The following is a 12651-nucleotide window of genomic DNA, read 5'->3' as shown; positions in this document are numbered from 1 at the left end:
ACTCGTAGTGCTAGAGTTTTACTCCAATTTAAAAATTGGTACACATGACCGAGTATACGTCAGGAATGCTAACATTGATATTTCCCCTGCCACTATTTGCGAGTACTATGGCGTACCGTGCTATGAAAGAGACGACCTATTGTCTCTTGACTTGAACAATTTCAAAAATGTTGACACGGATGCCATTCTTAGAGAATTTCATCCTACTAAAAAGCCTTAAAATAAAAAATGGTCCCCAAACTATAGCGCTTTTTCAATTTATGTACTTAAAACCTTTCCTTTTTTGTCAGAAGTGCTACTTGAACTTTCATTATGTTAACACTATTGGTCCTTCCATGAATTGTCATTTGAAATAATTGTCTGAGTCAACCAGAGCCTAACACGTAATCAAAAACTAAATTCGAGTATGTTTAAGTATGCAATTTGTTTTGCAAAAAAATATTTTATTTTTATTTAATGTTTTAAAATATTTTGTTTTGGATTGTAAAGTTTCTTTAAACTGTGGTTTGGGATTGTTTGAGATTTTGGGGTTTTTCATGCATGCATGAAATGCATATTTGGTATAAATACACGGTTTTTTATAAATATGTTGAAATGGATTATGCATGATATATGGCTAAATTAATAATTTGACTAGTAATGGTACATTTCCCCTGCTAAGAAGATAACAAAATGATTTTTCGAAGGCAACCTCGATAGTTGGGTTTTTTTAAAAATTCACCTAATTCACTAACTCAACCTAAACATGGTTGGACTAAGTAAATGAACATTTTTCCAAAGCTAACAATAGAAACCATAGTTTTATAAAAGGGAGTACTTGAAGGTTTTTAACTATTGTTAGGGTAGGTTTGACACTAAGGTGTCCAATGCGGCCTTCCCGATTCGACCATAACATCTAGGTCGGGTTTAGGAGGTTACACTTCGATTCCTTGATCGATTTCTTTTCTTTTACTTTAACTTTTGTTACTTTTCTTTGTTTGCAAGTATCGCACCATTTTGGCTTAGGGAACACGACACTTCTCGATTCAATCTATTCGACTACAACAATCAATACGATTTAAGTTTTCTTTTCCTTTATTTATTGTTATTTTTTTTCTTATTTCCATTTTAAAGTTTTTAATTTACATATTAACTATTTTCCATTGGATATTGAGTTTATTTTATTGACTTTAAGTGCAAAAATTAAAAGAATGCCCCCGAGAATGTGTAAACAATCTCATTCCCAAACCGCCTTGATTCCATCGTTGAAATACGACAGTGTTAAATTTGCACAGTAAGAGGCCGTGGATTTTTATGAAACAATTCAGGGACGTACGTTCATCCCTGAACATAATTTTGATCCAGCCTACTCGTTTAATGATGAGATATAAGACAATGTACACTTTCATTGTTGGGACAATTTTTGCTTGCTTCCCAAGCAAGGTGCCATTGTACCTATAGTGCTAGAGTTTTACGCCAATTAAAAAATTGGTACGCATGACCGAGTATACTTCAGGCATGCTAACATTGATATTTCCCCTATCACAATTTGCGAGTACTATGGCGTACTGTGCTAAAGAGACAACCTATTGTCTCTTGACTTGAACAATTTCACAAATGTTGACACGGATGCCATTCTCAGAGAATTTCATCCTACTAAAAAGCCTTAAAATAAAAAATGGCCCCTAAACTATAACGCTTTTTCAATTTATGTACTTAAAAGTTTTCCTTTTTTGTCAGAAGTGCTACTTGAACTTTCATTATGTTAATACTATTGATCCTTCGATGAATTTTCGTTTGAAATAATTGTCTGACTCAACCAGAGCCTGACACGTAATCAAAAACTAAATTGAGTATGTTTAAGTATATAATTTTTTTACAAAAAATATTTTATTTTTATTTAACGTTTTAAAATAGTTTTATTTTAATTTTAAAGAAAACATATTTTAATGTTTATACTTTAGTATTGTATAGTATTATAAATTAAATTTTATATGGAATAAATTATATAATATATTATAGAACTAAAAATTGAATTGGGTTCTCGTCCATAAATTATTTTGAGTTAAATTTTTACCTACATCTAATTTTGGTGCTTAATATTTTTATATGCACATTTCTAAATTACGGACAAAATTTCAAATTTTGGTCTGCCAATTAAAACAATATTATATGCTGCTGCTTTAACTAGGAAAGTTAATTTGTCAAGGTTTATATACTTATTGCTCCTCATTTGGCTCTTTCACCTTGGTTCTTTCCTGTGAACGGAATTCAAGACAGAAATTCTAACACTACTATTGGGACTGGATATCAGGAATATGATTTTTATATGTGTATATATTTAAAGATATTTTAAAGAAGTATACGTGTAATGTATGTATAGAAAATAATTTTCACTGCAAAAATTTTATAGAAAATGAAAAGCTAAGTGTAACCATCTTCAAATCCATCCAATTTAGGCATCAGCCAGTAAAATGATTTGTTGACAAGTATAATCTAAAGCCCCTTCGATCTTCATCAACACATAGCTGCCATAAGATATTTAAGAAAAATAAACTAAAAGTGAACCAAACCTGCAGGAACCTCCCACATAGATGCTTTTGAATGATAAATATATTACAAAATTTGGGTAAATGATAAAATACAATTTTGTCAGCTTAATGGTAAGTCTTCAGTCCATCATAAATTTTCATAGTGAGAGACCAATATTTTAAATTACTCATTGCTAAGATCTCGATATATTGCTTTTCCCACTTGAAGTTTTCTGCACTAAAACATCAAAACAGAAGTGACTTAAAAAGATAAAACTGAAGAAGCAAGTAATTTGTTCGACTGTCTTTCCTCTCCTTTGCATTCTTATTATTTTTCTTAGTGTTGAAGCACAGACGTGCAGCCCTAGTGGCAAGATCAAAGGGAAAACCCTTCCACCAGGGCAATGCAACTAGGAAAATGGTTCTGATTGTTGCAAAGATGGCAAGTGGTACATGAAATACAAATGTTCACCCCTTGTATCAAGCCAAACGAAAGCAACACTGACGCTTAACAGCTTTGAGCGAGATGGAGACGGTGGTGCACCATCTGAATGTGACAACCAGTACCACTCCGATGATGACCTGTGGTGGCACTTTCTGTGGTGGTACAACAACGGAAGAGGTGTTTGAATTATATCAACATCCATGGCAATGGAAAATCTGTGAGGGCTAAAGTTGTGGATGAATGTGATTCTACTATGAGATGCTATTCGGACCATGATTATCAGCCCCCTTGCCCTAACAACATTGTTGATACCTCGAAAGCGGTTTGGAAGGCTCTTGGAGTGCACGAGAGTGATGAGGCGAGGATGGATATCTCTTGATGCGATCTTGATTAATCACTTTATCCATATTTATATTTATAATGTATGTACTAGACTAAAATTTCTTGTGCTCCTTATTTAACATTTATGTTACTATTAATGTAAAATTTATATATATATATATATATATTATGTATTTTGAGCGATAAATTATGTTTTAAATCTTCATTATTTGCTCTATCCTTACTTCTTACTTGGAGAAATTCTTAGTTAATTCTCGAAATTAGATAAGTGTTGGATTTGGTACGAGTTCGATAGGGGTATAAACAAGGCACTTGTGCTTGCAAGTTATTCGAAAGAAATTCGAAATCGAATCAAGCGTAAGCAGCTTGCGTTATCAAGTGAGCCATGTTTGAATACCTTATTACTTGATTTGAGCAGCTCGCGAGCTTGATCGAACTTTTTATTAATAATACATTTTCAATATTTTTAATATTAGATTACTATGTTGTATACGAAACGGGTTCAAACTCAAGCTCAAATATGTAAATGCTTTACCTAACTGAGCTTAAATAATTTGATTTTACCATGAGCCGAGTTGGAGCTTTTCGAATAGTATTCGACCAAATTGGAGCCATATTTCAAGCAATAAATTTTGAGTAGAGCTCGAGCTTGATGAATCTCAACAATCAGGGAGCATATATCCATAAATCAAATGGCATATAGGTATAAGTTTCATTGTCTTTTTAACTATTTTTCTTCCATGTTTTCATAGGTCATGACTTGTGGGTAATATTCATCAATCTTCTCATCCTATGTAAACTAGGTAACATGTTTCTGGTAAGAACTAACACTGCTAGTTCATGGTTGCCTTAATCAAAAAATTTACCTTACTCAAATTTAGTCACCAGGACTAGACATAGATATGCTTTTCTTTTCCAAGATTTTCATATATTTGAAAAGTTTTTGGAAGTTTATATATTAGTTTTTCTGTTCACACATGTACGATGTATGTAAGATCTTAAAGAAAAACGATAAGTGGAGTTTTTGTTTCACCAGCACAGGGATTTGGGTGAAGGGATTATAGTCCCAGATGTTGATGGATCAGCCTGCTTTCAAAAAATACCATGTGTACCGACAAGCAGTCTCGATGATAATTCAAGAAAGCAACCGAATCAAATATTGAAAGCTGCTATGACCATCAACAAAGAATATATTTTTTCTTTCTATTTCATAAAGACGGGAAAGAATCAACTAAGGAGAGAATTTACAAATGTGGAGGTTGAACTCTAAATAAACTAAAATCACCAATCAATCTACGTATCTAGTTTGTTACCAGTCAAAGCTCTTCATTGAACAACTAAAACTACTCTAAATATTATCCTCCCTTCGCTTCTTTTGTGCCTTTGGGGCCAAATTTTAAAAGTTACAAGCAGTAAAATAAAATTTAACACTCACAGCATCTAAGTCGTTGTAGTATAGTGGTAAGTATTCCCGCCTGTCACGCGGGTGACCTGGGTTCGATCCCCGGCAACGGCGATCTATTCTTTTCATTTTTCTATCTTAATTGTTTTTTTTAGTGATGCAATCAGATAATGTACTTCCCTAAATGCTTATTTGGAGCCTTTTGGGACAGTAAAAAGCAAGATTGTTAAAGCTACGACACTTATGCTTAATTCAGAGTTTTACTTTTAAAATTTTATTTCATGTTTGAACTCTTTTAATTAAGTTTGTTTATGTTAAACTTCAATCATTGGTGTCTATTAAGCAAGCAACCCTATGCTTCAACAACACTTTGCATTAACAGCCACCCCTAGATAAAAAACCAAGTTTTTTAGATCCTTTAATAAGAATTTTTCATCAAGTGATTTCACCAATACATCAATTTTCCATTGATCATCCCCTGTAATGACTATGGCTTCCACATACACTAGTAGATACGCTTTCTTCTCGTTAGTGTTCTTAATACAGAAAGCAATGTCGGCCGTTGATTGTTTGAACCCCAGTTATCCATCCTACTCTTTAAGCTTTTCAAACCATGCCTCTAGGGCTTGCTTGAACCCACAAAAGGCCTTGTTCAGTTTACACACTAATTGATCTCCTCCAACAGTACAGTGCTCAGAATCAAGAAGTTGTAACTAACGTGTATACCTCTTTGTTAAAGGTGGCAACAAACAGCAGTTTGTATGTTACCCGGATGAAATACAACAACTACAAATGTACGTATGTTATCCGGATGAAGTACGTTTTGTTGTAACAGATGACCTGTATATAATTTGACAGAAACTTTTTGACTAGATAAAGTTGGTCAAGTACTTTCCAGTTTTAGATAGGTCCTAGGTTATCATTAGGATGAATTTGATGTTTCTTCACTTCAACAAATAAAAATATTGTTGTAAGCTCTCTATGTATATCATATATTTGATGAATCAATGTAATAAACTGATCATCTTCTTGTTCTCTCAATTTCTCATTCCTTTTGCTTCTGTTTGTTGCTTTTCTGGCAACTCTCTTTTTCTTTGAATCTAAAACTTACTTCATACTGTATCCGGGAATATTGCTTTGTTGCTCTAATTTCAACAAGAGCTTCATATTTTACCCGGGTAAATTAGATTTTTTTTTCTTCCTGCGTGAAAAACTCAACAAATGGTATCAAGAGCCTAAGTCTTTGAGGACCTTGGTTGTGTTTGAGAGAAAATAAGCAAAAGCTATTTTTTTTATTGGTCTGTTTGTTTGCTGCAAAAATGAGTTTCACACCACCACTACTACCTGTGTTTGCTGGAGAAAACTACCACATTTGGGTAGTTAAGATGAAGACATACCTTTAAGCACATGATTTGTGGAGTGTGATCCAGAATGATGCTGAACCACCTCCATTGAGGGACAATCCAACCATTGCTCAGATAAGGCAACACAGTGAAGAGTGTGTCAAGAAGCATCAAGCAATGGCTTGCTTGCAAAATGGAGTATCTGATGTGATTTTTACTAGGATAATGGCATGTGACTCACCAAAGCAAGCATGGGAAAAGCTAAAGGAGGAGTTTATGGGGTCAGACAAGACAAGGCAGCAGCAGCTGATCAACCTTAGGAGGGATTTTGAGAATCTGAAGATGAGAGAATCAGAGACCATTAAGTAGTACTCTGACAGAATAATGGCCATAGTCAACAACATTAGGCTCATTGGTGATAATTTCGGTAAGAGCAGAGTTGTTGAAAAGGTCATTACAACTCTTCCAGAGAAGTTTGAGTCAAAGATTTCTTCATTGGAGGACTCGAGGGATTTATCAACCATCTCATTGTTGAGTTGGTAAATTCCCTATATGTACTTGAGCAAAGAAGGGCCAACAGACAGGAAAAGCATCCTGAAAGAGCTTTCTAAGAAAAGGCTAAGGAAGGCTCAGGTTCTAGTCAAAACGGGAAGAAACCTTGGGTCGATAGAAGGGAGAAATCAAGGAGAGATGTAAGGAAGAATAGATTTCCACCATGCATTCACTGCAAGAAGACTTCACATTTGGAGAAGAACTGCTGGCACAGACCAAATGTTTAGTGTAGGAACTGCAAATAGTTGGGACATGTTGAGAGGGTATGCAAAAGCAAAGTGAAAGCACAAGCTCAGCAGCAAATGCAAGCTAAGGCTACTGAGGATCTTTAAGCTCAGGAGGAGCATGTTTTTATAGCCTCTTGTTTTGTAACCTCGAGAAAGGTCAGTTATGATTGGCTAGTGGATAGTGGCTGCACACACCACATGGCAGCTGATGAAAGACTGTTCAAGGAGCTCGACAGAAGTTTTGCCTCAAAGATCAGGATTGGTAATGGGAATCTGATTGAAGCCAAAGGCAGGGGCAATGTGGTGATCAACACAAAGTCAGGTAACAAAGTGATTTCTGATGTACTTTTTGTGCCTCACATAGATCAGAATCTACTTAGTGTTGGTCAACTTGTAGAAAAAGGTTACTCACTTGCTTTTAAGAATGGCTCATGCATTGTTGAAGACTCTTATGGTCAGGAGTTGGTCACAGTAGCAATGACAGACAGGTGTTTTATGCTTAATGTCAATCAACTAGAGAAGAGGGCTTACACCAGCCTTGTTGATGATGCTAGTCTATGTCACAGTAGATTAGGACATGTTAATTACAAGTCACTTGATCAGTTGCATAAGCTGAACTTGGTTGAAGACACGTAAAAAGTTGAACCCAAAGACACTGTCTGTAAGGTTTGCCAGTTTGGTAAGCAAACCAGGTTACCTTTTCCTGCTAATGTGGCATGGAGGGCTCGAGAAAGACTTGAGTTAGTCCATTCTGATGTCTGTGGACCAATGAAGGCCTTTTCTTTTAATGACAGTAAGTACTTTGTGCTGTTTATAGATGATCTAACCAGGTTTTACTGGGTTTATTTCTTAAAGCAGAAATCTGAAGTGTTTGAAACCTTCAACAAATTTAAGGCATTAACTGAAAATTAGTCTGGTTGCAAGATTAAGGCTTTAAGAAAAGATAATGGCACTGAGTATTTGTCTGAAAGGTTCCAGAAGTTGTGTGAACAAGCTAGGATTCACCTTCAGCTAACAACAGTCTATACTCCTCAGCAAAATGGAGTATGTGAGAGGAAGAATCGAACAGTACTTGATATGGCCAGATGTTTGTTGTTTGAGAGCAAGCTGCCAAGCAAGTTTTGGGCTGAGGCTGTCAATACCTAAGTGTACCTGCTCAACAAGTTGCCAACTGTTGCTGTGAAGGAAAAGACTCCTTTTAAAGCCTGGCATGGAACAAGCCTTCTGTTTCACTCTTAAAAGTGTTTGATTGTGTTTGCTATGCCCTTATTCCAGTAGAAAAGAGAACCAAGCTTGAGAAAAGGGCTGCTTTAGGAATATTTGTTGGCTACAGTAGTACCAATAAGGGGTACAAGGTGTATGATCCCTCAACAAAGAAAATATTAGTGAGTAGGGATGTGACGTTTGATGAAGGTAGAGCATGAGCTGGAATGATGCTGATGTAAGGTTGACTGATGATGATCAGCGGGAAAATAGTTTGGAACTAGCTGAAGAAGGGCCAGCAGATGAAGACTTTGATGAAGAACTTGTGAGAGGCACTAGAACCATTGCAGACATCTACCAGAGATGTAATGTTGCAATAGTTGAACCTTCAAATTTTCAAGAGGCTACTAAAGAAGAATGTTGGAAGAAGGCCATGGAAGCTGAAACGGAGATGATCCATAAAAATGACACATGGGAGCTGGTTGATAAGCCAATAAACAGAAAGATAATAGGTGTCAAATGGATGTTCAGGACCAAGAACAATACAGATGGATCTCTGAACAAGCATAAGGCCAGACTAGTTGTGAAGGGGTACAGTCAGCAGCAAGGTGTTGATTATTTTAAAACCTTTGCACCTGTTGCAAGGTTAGACACCATAAGGTTGTTGTTTGCCTTAGCTACTCAAAAACAGTAGAAGGATCAATTGGATGTAAAGTCAGCATTTCTAAATGGATTTCTCAAGGAAGAAATCTTCATAGAACAGCCTGAAGGATTTAAGGTTGCTGGTGAAGAACACAAGGTTTACAAGCTCAAGAAGGCTTTGTATGGCCTAAAACAGGCTCCAAGGGCTTGGTATTACAGAATTGATGCATACCTGTCGAATCTTGGATTTGAGGAGAGCATAAGTGAGCCTACACTCTATGTGAAGAAGGCTGAAAAAGAAACCTTGTTGATAGTCTCACTTTATGTGGATGACTTATTAGTAACTGGTTGTAAGGGTGAGCTGATTGAAGATTTTAAAAAACAAATGCTAGATGTGTTTGAGATGACTGATTTAGGTTTGATGACCTATTTCCTTGGTATGGAAGTTAATCAGATTGAGCATGGCATTTTCATAAGCCAGCAAGCATTTGCACAGAATGTTTTAAGTAAATTTAGCATGTCAAAATGCAAGCCTGTGAGCACTCCTGTTGTACTAGGAGAGAAACTCTCAAGCACCAGTGAGCATGATCGAGTAGATGAAAAGGAGTATAGAAGTTTGGTTGGTTGTCTACTCTACTTGACAGCAACAAGGCCAGACATCTTGTATGCTGTTAGCCTTCTATCGAGATTCATGCACTGCTGCAATGTTGCACATATTAAAGCTGCTAAAAGAGTCCTAAGGTATGTTAAAGGCACCTTAGGCTATGGTGTGAAGTTTGAAAGAGCTGAGGAACTGAAGCTGGTCGGTTATTCAGATACTGATTGGGTCGGCTCGGTCAATGATATGAAGAGTACATTGGGATACTTCTTCACTCTGGGTCAGGAGTTTTTAGCTGGAGCTCAAAGAAGCAACAAACTGTTGCTCAATCAACAGCTGAAGCAGAGTATATTGCAGTTGCTAGGGCTGTTAATCAAGCCATTTGGCTTAGAAAACTTTTGTATGACTTGAATGAAGAAAAAGTTGAAGCAACAGAGATCAAAGTTGACAATCAGTCAGCTATTGCAATTGCCAAGAACCCTGTGTTTCATGCAAAACTAAGCATTTCAAGATCAACTACCATTTTGTGAGGGAGGCAGAGTTGTCAAAGGAGATCAACTTGGTCCATTGCTACTCAGAAGTTCAATTGGCAAACATTTTGACCAAGCCGTTAGCTGCCACCAGGTTCAAGTATTTGAAGAAGCAAATTGGAGTCTACTGTTTTGCAGCCAAGGAGGAGTGTTAAAGGTGGCAACAAACAGCAGTATGTATGTTACCCAGATGAAATACAGCAACTACAAATGTACGTATGTTATCCGGATGAAGTACGTTTTGTTGTAACAGATGACCTGTATATGATTTGACAGAAACTTTTTGACTGGATAAAGTTGGTCAAGTACTTTCCAGTTTTAGACAGGTCCTAGGTTATCATTAGGATGAATTTAATGTTTGTTCACTTCAACAAGTAAAAATATTGTTGTAAGCTCTATATATATATCATATATTTGATGAATCAATGTAATAAACTGATCATCTTCTTGTTCTCTCAATTTCTCATTCCTTTTGCTTCTGTTTGTTGCTTTTTTGGTAACTCTTTTTTTCTTTGAATCTAAAACTTACTTCATACTTTATCCGGGAATATTGCTTTGTTGCTCTAATTTGAACAAGAGCTTCATATTTTACTCGAGTAAATTAGATCTGTTTTTCTTCCTATGTGAAAAACTCAACACTCTTCTATGAACTCCTTATTCAGAAACGCATTGGGAATATCTAATTGTCTCAACTTTCATTTGTTGGTTAATTCAAAGTGTAAGAATGATCCCCACTATATTTTCTTTAATTTTTGGATTGTCAGTTTCCTTGAAGTAATGTCCAACAATCTAGGAGTACCCTTTTGCGACCAGTCTAGCTTTTTACCTTGCTAAACCTACATTTCTTTTGACTTTGAACATGCATTTACATCCCACTGGCTTGTGACCCCTTGGAAATTTAAACAAGCTTCATGTATCTTGTTTTATTATTGCATACAATTCAAGTTCTACTACATTCTTCCATTAAGGTTGACTAGTAGCTTCAACAAAATCTCAGGGCTCATCTAGTGAAAGGTTTACAAAACACGCTTAGCGCTTATGAATACCAGCCTTTGTACAAATAAGCATAGGATGAATATTCATTATTGTAGGAAGAGGTCTAAGAGATAGAATTTGTGCAATGTCAATTGGTTGAGATCAAGCAGTTTGGAAGGCTCTTGGAGTGAGCAATTGAGGTGGGATGGATATTTATTAGAGTGATACTAATTAATCAGTTTATCCATATAAATATTTATAATATTTGTATTAGACTAAAGATTTCTTGTACATCCTAGTTAAAGTTTATATTACTATTAATGTAAAAGTTATATATATTATATTATGTATTTTGAGTCGTAAATTATGTTATAAATCTTCATCGTTAGCTCTATACTTCCTTCTTATTTGGAGAAATTCTTAGTACTCGAATTTGGATGAGTGTTGGATTTGGTTTGTTTGACAGAGGTGTAAATGATGTACGTGTGCTCGAAAGTTGCTTGATTTAAACTCGAAAAGAAAATTCAACTTCGATAAAGGCATTGTCGAGCCAAGCTCAAGCTTGAGCAACTTGAATTATCAAATGAACTAGGTTTCTTTAGGGTTAAGGCACCTAAGAGGTCCCTATATTGTAGTTTCTGGATCAACTTAGCCCCTCTATTATTAAATGGGTTAGTTTTGTCTCTATAGAATTAAAAAGAATCAAATAAGATCAAATTGCACCAAAATTAACAATTGTGGTATAAAAAATGTCTTGAATTTTTTTCTTTTCCAAACAAAAGATTTCATTTACAAAACTATAAAAACTTTAAAAATAACAACTTTGTTAAATAGTGAACGATATCTTTCAAACAATAAATGTTAACTCTTTTTCAATTTGGCCTTATATTATTCATTTTAACGAACATAGACTAAATTAATCCATTTAATAATAGAGGAATAGATTTCATCTGAACTATCTCTCAGGTAAATTCACTATTTCTTTAATCATTATTTTTTTTCAATATTGTTTCTATTAAATCTATATAGTACCATGTATATATTGTTAAACCAATCTCAGGATTGAGTAGCTTTGAGTTATCAAGCGATCTAGGTTTGAGTACCTTAATACTTGTTTTGAACAGCTCGAGAGCTTAATCAAAATTTTAATTGATAATAGTATTTTTAATTTTAGATTACTACTTTACCTTTAATACACTTGAAAACTCAAATTCCAATTTTTTTTTTTAGTTAAGTATAAAAATTTTGTAGATGGAATGAGTTTGAATTGAAGCTAAAATATTAAATTAGGTGAACGAGCTTACTTTAATAGAGCTTAATTAACTTGTTTTTATGGAACTATGATGACTTAATTAATTTAATTTTTACTTCGAACTTCAATTATTTAATTTCTCATTAAATAATAATTTGAAGATACAAATTAATTCTTGAGTCATCGCTTGTTAATGGCAAGAAAACACAGTCACTGTGGATAATGATACATGCAATCTATTTCCCTACTTCATAGTTTCACATTTTCATTTCAGCAATTAATGCAAACTGTAACACTTATTACCCATATCCGATGCCGGGACAAGGTTCGAGGCGTTACTGGACTTGAACGTACACCATTTCATAAAACCAGGCAATAAAATTTCATTTAAATTAAAAACATTCAATCACATGCAGAATATCCCTTACACAAGCTGTCGAGGCTCTAAACATGCATTAAAGGCGGTTTGGGACTAAACTGAGAACTTTGGAAAGTTTTGAGAAAACTTAGAAAAATTTTCATGAAGGAGGGTCACATGCCCGTGTGGACACAGGGACACGCCCGTGTGTCTTCAACACACCCGTGCCCTTAGGACGCGTAACTCTCTATTTATGACGTCAGCAAATAAAT

At 35.2% G+C, this 12651-nt stretch overlaps 1 non-coding gene across 1 annotated transcript; it reads left to right on the top strand.

Annotated features, from left to right (window-relative positions):
- Positions 1-4741: 4741 nt before the first annotated feature.
- TRNAD-GUC (transfer RNA aspartic acid (anticodon GUC)) lies at positions 4742-4813 on the top strand. The gene has a single exon. It is a non-coding gene; the product is annotated as a tRNA-Asp (tRNA).
- The last annotated feature ends 7838 nt before the right edge of the window (positions 4814-12651 follow it).

This window comes from Gossypium arboreum, chromosome 5 (assembly GCF_025698485.1).
Source record: "Gossypium arboreum isolate Shixiya-1 chromosome 5, ASM2569848v2, whole genome shotgun sequence".
Taxonomy (NCBI): Eukaryota; Viridiplantae; Streptophyta; class Magnoliopsida; order Malvales; family Malvaceae; genus Gossypium; species Gossypium arboreum.
This window is presented reverse-complemented; position numbering and strand designations above follow the sequence as displayed.